Here is a 7,997-nt window from a genome sequence, read left to right as displayed (position 1 = left end):
ACAAACATATGATAGAGATTTCGTCCGAAGTTTTCGTGGTGGGGCCTACACGGGCTCGATCGTACAGCACCATCATGTACAAGGCAGTGCACATGACATACGAAGCGTCCCCGAGTCGGCATAGCCAAGGACTCTTTAAGACACAACGAGACTACTGTAAAATCGACCGTGAATAGGCGGACCACTAGACGTCGAACCCCAATTTCATATCATACATCCGTCAGAAAGATATCCTAAGAGCTACTTGAATTCCCACCTATGAAACTCCCGAAATTTTCCGGTTATGCAATCAGGTGTTGGGGATACAGGGGAAGCATAATATCTCACACAAACTAACAAATCCTACATCCAGCTGTATCCATCCTTCAACACATAACCAAGAAACCTTCGGAAATCATCTACCTCAACCTTCGAAAAGCATCCGTTATACAAGTCATGGCAATACTCCCGTACTCACCTCAGTACTGGGTTATCGGGGTTATCTCACCAACGAACTGCATAAAAGAGATTTTCGATGTTGGCGTACTAAACTCAGGTATTCCAGAACTGCAACGATAAAATTATGACGACAACACCTCAGAGCTCAACTCCCCGGGACACTTCCACTAAACCCCTGACAGGAGGCACCAAGACAATGTTCTCATCATAAAACCATCGGAACGATTCCAAGATACCCGCGTGATCCTAAAAATTTTTTAGTGAAATTTGAGAAGAGAAGAGTCAAAACTCTACGTCAGGATGCCTTACCAGAGCGATGAAGAGACTGGGGAGTAAAAAGAATTCCTAACTCTCCGATATATATAATCCTAAATGACTCAAAACATTTTTCTAGACACAACTCGGCCGCTAAAAACGATCAAGCAATGGGGCTCCTAAGGTCGGGGAAGGCTCTGATACCAACTTGTAACGCCCTCGATGCGGCTATATCTCCCACGTGTCGAAGCACGACTTAGAGGCATAACCGCATTGAAAGCAATGTCGCAAGTGAGGTAATCTTCACACAACCCATGTAATACATAAGGGAAAGAGATACATAGTTGGCTTACAATCGCCACTTCACACAATTACATGAATAAAGCATTACATCATCCAGATACAATCAAGGTCCGACTACGGAACCAAAATAAAAGAAGAACCCCAAATGCGACAAAGGTCCCCGATCGACCCCAACTGGGCTCCACTACTGATCAACTAGAACGAAACAACACAAAGGACAAGATCTTCATCGAGCTCCTCCTGAGCTTGGTTGCGTCACTGCACGGAAACTCACGGCACCTGCAAACTGGTTTTGGAAGTATCTGTGAGCCACGGGGACTCAGCAATCTCGCACCCGCGAGATCAAGACTATTTAAGCTTATAGGAAGGATGGAGTAATGAGGTGGAGCTGCAGCAAGCGACTAGCATATATGGTGGCTAACATACGCAAATGAGAGCGAGAAGAGAAGGCAAGCACGGTCGATAAAAGTATGATCAAGAAGTGATCCTATAGCAACCTACGTCAAGCATAACTCCAACACCGTGTTCACTTCCCGGACTCCGCCGGAAAGAGACCATCACGGTTACACACACGGTTGATGTATTTTAATTAAGGTCAACTTCGGGTTTTCTACAACCGGACGTTAACAAATTCCCATCTGCCCATAACCGCGGGCACGGCTTTCGAAAGTTCAAATCCCTGCAGGGGTGTCCCAACTTAGCCCATGACAAGCTCTCACGGTCAACGAAGGAATAGACCTCCACCCGAGACATTCCGATCAGACTCGGTATCCCGGTACAACAAGACATTTCGACAGGGTAAAACTAAACCAGCAACACCGCCCGAATGTGCCGACAAATCCCGATAGGAGCTGCACATATCTCTTTCTCAGGGCACACTCAGATGAGACTAGCTACGAGTAAAACCAACCCTCAAGTTTCCCCGAGGTGGCCCCGCAGGCAGCTCAGTTCGGACCAACACTCAGAGGAGCACTGGCCCGGGGGGGTTAGAATAAAGATGACCCTTGAGTCTGCAGAACCCAAGGGAAGGTGGTAGGTTGTTAGTGCAAATGGTAAGACCAATGTTGGGCATTGCTGGAAGAGCTTTACTTAAGGCGAACTGTCAAGGGGTTCCCATTATAGCCCAACCGTGTAAGGAACGCAAAATCCGGGAACATAACACCGATATGACGGAAACTAGGGCGGCAAGAGTGGAACAAAACACCAGGCATAAGGCCGAGCCTTCCACCCTTTACCAAGTATATAGATGCATTAATTAAATAAGATATATTGTGATATCCCAACAAGTACACATGTTCCAACAAGGAACAACATCTCCATGTTCCAACAAGGAACAAACTTCAATCTTCACCTGCAACTAACAACGCCATAAGAGGGGCTGAGCAAAGCGGTAACATAGCCAATCAACGGTTTGCTAGGACATGGTGGGTTAGAGGTTGACATGGCAATTTGGGAGGCTGACAAGCAAATGGTAGGCATCGTAGCATTGGCATAGCAAAGAGCGAGCAAACTAGCATAGCAAAGATAGTAGTGATTTCGAGGGTATGATCATCTTGCCTGAGATCCCGCAAGGAAGAAGAACGAATCCATGAAGAAGACAAACGGTCGTAGACGAACGAATCCTCACAACTCCGGAACGAAACCGAAGCTAACGAGAGAAGCAACCCGGAAAGAAACAAACAACATAGTAAACAACATCACATAAACATGGCATGATGCACAAACAAGTATGATGCATGTCCGGTTTAATGAGGCATGGCATGGCAAAGTGCAACAAACAATACTACAAGTTAAGTGGAGCTCAATATGCAACGAGGTGCATGTTGACGGAACACCACATCAATTATTTAGTTATCTCTCGTTTAAGCTACCCAACAATATTAACTATTGTTAAACATGGCAAGAGGTGAAGCATAATATAAACTATACCATCTAAACAATTTAAATGGGGCCGGATATAAAAACAACAAATCCGGTAAATCCCCATATGCATTTAGCAATTTAATGCAACAACAAGTTTAAACATTTTAAATGTTGTTATCATGATGCGGATGACATATACAAGTTTTAAGCAATTTTTATGAAAATGTTGACAAGAGCATTAAGAAGTATTTGGTCACCATGGCGGAACAAAAAGGGTGCCACGGCGGCGAAACAAAAATGGTGCCCACGGCAACATTCCGAAAATGATGCCACGGGCAACATATCGGTTCCGGTAGCTCACAGAGATACCGGTGCAAAAGGAGGCGTGACGTGAGCGAGTCATGCAAGAGATGGTGGGGTGATCCCGGTTACCGGGTTCCCACGGTTCATCGGCATGGCGAACGAGGAGGAACGTGCATGAAGCAAACGGACACGATGCAAACATAGGGTGCATCTCATACAACACATGCATTCGGTCCACGGACGGCGTCTCGGGGTTATACCTTTGAAGCGTGCATTCGGGGCGGAACGCGTTCGTAGTGGAAGTAGTCGTTCACGGAGCGGTCGTCGTCGGAAGTAGAGGAAGTAGTCGTTCAAGCGTCCGATGGTAATAGTACTCGGTCGTTTCGAAGAGGTACTTGGGGTCATTCGAACTTGCCGATCTCGTCATCTCGAAGGGGTACTTGACGTTCTTAGCGATTCCGAAGACGAGGTAGAGGTACACTTGTTGTAGGGGTACTTGTCGGATCCACGGCGACGGTAGAGGTACAAATGTTCTCGCGGTACTTGTCGGTCCAGTCTTGGTGTAGATGTACATCGCAAACGTAGTGGTACTCGCGGACTTCGGCGCCGGTAGTCGTACACGGTTCGTAGGGGTACTTGGCGTTCTTGGTGATTCCGAAGAAGGCGGTAGATGTACTCGGCGAATCCACACGGCGTGCACGGGTCGAAGTGGAACTCTTGACAAAATCCACGGGACTGACTTGGCATGCAACAAGCACGGCGCGATGGCCATCCGGATCTGGACGATGTTGGAGGAGGACTGCGGTCCCGCGGTTGAAGATGAACGGCGACCGTGCGGCACCCTAGGAGGCAGCAGGGCGCGGGGACGGCGGAGCACATGGCGCTGGCGACCATGGACGGGCGACGATGCGGCCACCGGCAACGGCTCCGAAGGCCGGCGTGGTGGAGCGGAGGGAGGCGAGGCGAAGAAGCAGCGCGCGGGGGCTCTGCTCCCTGGTGGTTGGGGCGGATCCAGGTGGAGGCGACCCGGAACAGGGCGCGGCGGCCATGGGAGCTCCAAGGAGGGCGGTGGCTGGTCGTGGTCGCCGGCGATGGAGGCGGAGCAAAGGACGGGTGAAGCAGAGGAGCCGATGGCGGACGCGGGAGGCCGGCGCGGCGCCATGGGGAGGCGACGACGCGGAGGAGGGAAGGCTGCAGGGGCAACGACGGAGGTCCTGGCACAGCCGCAGGCGACGGAGGAGGGAAGGCGTCGCGGCGGAGAGGATGGGAGACGAGGCAGGGGCGCCGGAGTTGGCCTCTAGTGGCGGCGCGGGAGAAGGAAGGGCGAGGAGGAGGCCGCAGGGAGATGGGGATCGAGGGGAGCGGCCGCGGTAGCGAGGGAGGTGACGGCGCTGAGGGGAAACGAGGGGGGAGATTGGATCGGGGAACTCGGGGCTAGGGTTACAGTGGGGGGCGGCTGGGCCTTGGCCTTGGGCCGGCGCGGGAGGTTGGGAGGCCCAGGCTGCTGGGCTCCTCTCTCTCTCTCTAAATCTCTTATATTTACTTTAGCAGAAAGGCAAAAAAGAGAGAAGAAAAGAAAAGGAGGGTTAGGGAAAGAAAATGCGCAAGGGGATAATTTCCTTGGACTCACAAAAATATGCTCGTACCAAGAAAAATAGAAAGGGGCATGATTGAAAGATTTAAATTCAAACTCATTTGAAATTCAAATGGGTTTGAACTAGGACTTGATGAAAGGAAGGTCCAAAAATGTTCGGATTTTTGGTGGAGCTCCGAAAAATGATGAAAGAAATACGGGCAAGGTTGGAGAACAAGAATTGAGATAACAACGGCATGGAGAATTATTTGCAAGTGTGTTATGGTGATTTCCGAAACAATGGAATATTTAATATAGCTCCCTAATATTGGAGGATATGTTATAAAGAGAAGTCACCATGTGAGTCCCTCGATTTAAATGGATCGAAAAATCCATACAATTTATTTAGTTGAGGTTTTTAAAAAAATAAATGACATGATGGCATGATGCAATGCAAATGATGACATGATGAAATGCAACACGCGAGCCAATGACAAGACAACAACAACGAATAACTGAACGACACCTGGCACATCGGTCTCGGGGCGTTACAAGATGTCAGGACCTCACGGGGTTATAACAGTCAATGGAAACATAGAACGCTCGCTCTGCACGGAGGAGCACACTGCGTGCCTCGCAGCAGAAGTACAATGCTTCTTAGGCAGACCGCCAACTCGATGATAAATCCCCCGAACACCGTCAAGTGAGTCCGGAGTACTCTACAGCAGGATCGTCCGGCATGTCTAGAGCTCTACTAGCAATTCGGCCTCCATCCTAGTTCCAGTCAAGAGGCAAAATTTGCGCCGCGCGTACATAATTACGCACTCAAAATACCATAGGCATAGTCGGAGGCACGGCTACGACGCGGTCCACAATGCGGCTCAACCGACCCAGGACCCGTATACCTTCATCATTTTCTTTCTTTCAGGACCCTACTTTCGGGAAGCCCTCTTAGATAGCCTAATTATCAGAATCATCATGGGAAGGAAAAACCAAGGAGGCAAGAGGCTTGGACGTACAAGGGAATACCCAGGTGGTCTCTAATAATGATCGTTATACCTGTTTTACATACCCGCACGCAGCCTGCCCTTGGTTAGGACATGTCAAATAGTCCTATTTTTGCTTATCGCATTACTTGTATACATACGCTTTGACATATTATTTAAATAACAATGGAAAAAATACACAGCGTCAGCTTATCATTATATTTTCTTTATCTTTTTCCTTGACTGCTTATTTACTACAAATTGCACCCGTACACTTTGGTACGTTCAGTTCGCCAGGGGCTTCTATGTACCCCATAACACGGCAAGAAAAGTCTGAACACTTTCGACAGTGCGGCACCCCGAACTTATAGCATTATATGCATCAGCTCCGAATCATGTCTTGGGTCAATAGTTGGGTTCGCCCGGCTCCCATGTTTGGGTGCCTTACGTTCCGCTATATCGGCTAAGGTAACACAGGGAGAACTACTATGATTGTGTCCCGGTTCTTCCAGACGAGCACCTCAGTAGAGAAAGCCGAAAACTGACTATCATGATGTGGCGAGAGCAGGTCGCTGTTCGAGAGGTCTCAAATCCTTAAAGATTTTTTCCACTTCGGGCGAGGAATCGGTCTTGTCCGATTTAGGCATGTATAGCGCCCCAAGTTCGGCCTTCCAAATACTAGGGGCTTCGCCAAAGTTTAAAATTGTAGACTTCTATGGCTAAGTGAGCGTGATTAATCTGTATAGTCCGATTACCTTGTTCGCTGCGCTAAACACCTCCTTAAGGACCAAAAATTTGGATAAAGAGTGTTTAGATTTATCCCAAACACCCCAGTACTAGTTACATGGGGGCAGAAGCCGACGACTGGCCAACTTTCAGATTCTTATAAACGGCCGCACAGAAGGTAATATTTTAAATCAACAAGCGTCATATAGCGCACACGAACTCATTTTCATATTACAGGATGACATGAGTACATTCATTCAAATATTACATCCTTGGCACATTCCTCCGCCACAAGGCGGACGCCTTTCATAACACCGTCATAGTACTTCTCAGGGTGGCGGTGCTCCTTGCCCTTCGGTGGCCCCTCCGTCACCAGCTTCTCGGCATCCATCTTCACCCAGTGCACTTTCGCGCGGGCGAAGGCCCGATGGGCACCTTCAATACAGACGGACCGCTTAACGACTTCAAGCCACGGACATGCATTTACCATCCGCTTTACAAGGCCAAAATAGCTGTTGGGCAGGGGCTCGCCAGGCCACAGCCTGACTATGAGGTCCTTCATGGCCAGTTCGGCCGCCTTGTGCAGTTCGACTAGTTGCTTTAGCTGGTCACTCAAGGGAATCGGATGTTCGGTCCCACTATATTGAGACCAGAACAACTTCTCCATTGAGCTCCCTTCTTCGGCACGGTAGAACTCCGCGGCATTCGATATGCTGCGTGGCAGATCTGCGAACGCTCCTGGAGAGCTCCGAATTCGGGTAAGTAAAAGGAAAGTCTCCTTCACATGCTTGCTTTGCATAATGAATGCCTTACCCGCCGCTATCTTCTTGGCCGCCTGAATCTCCTGGAGGGCCTTTTGGGCTTCAGCCTTGGCGTCTTGCATGCTCTGGAGGGCCTTCGCAAGCTCGGACTCTTGTGTCTTGGAGTCACGCTCCAAGGACTCGAATTTTTTGACGAAGTCCTGGAGCTCTTGCTGGACCTCATTAACCCAAGCCTCCTGTTTCTCATGCTCGGTGCGCTCCATGGTGCCTTGTCTTCGGCCTGGGACAGCGCCTTCTTCGGTCGTGGCCCCTATTAAAATTCATGATGCTTCTATTAGCATCAACGATTTTTCCTTTATATAACACACGGCGGGGTATCACTTACCTTTGTTCTCCTCGAGCTGCCTCTTCACGAGGCCGAGCTCTTCCTCGGCCCGCCCCAGGTCCTGCTTCAGTCGAGAGACCTCCGCAGTGCGGGCGGCAGCGGCCAGCAGCGACGCCTGCTTATTCACATAGACATATTCTGGTTAGACTCCTGGGGATGTTATTTGATCCTCTGTTCGGTCTTTCTTTTCGAATACCAAACAGAGCATTAGGGGCTACTATCTATGCTGTGATATTTCCTCATAATGTGATTACTTACCTCAAAGCCTGTTAGGAGGCTGGTGCAGGCTTCGGTCAATCCGCTTTTGGCGGACCGAACCTTCTCAATCACCGTACTCATAAGAGTACGGTGCTCTCCGTCAATGGAAGTGCCGTGGAGCGCTCCCAGCAAATTGTCCGATGCCT

Source organism: Triticum aestivum, chromosome 7B (genome assembly GCF_018294505.1).
Source record: "Triticum aestivum cultivar Chinese Spring chromosome 7B, IWGSC CS RefSeq v2.1, whole genome shotgun sequence".
Classification (NCBI taxonomy): Eukaryota; Viridiplantae; Streptophyta; class Magnoliopsida; order Poales; family Poaceae; genus Triticum; species Triticum aestivum.
This window is presented reverse-complemented; position numbering follows the sequence as displayed.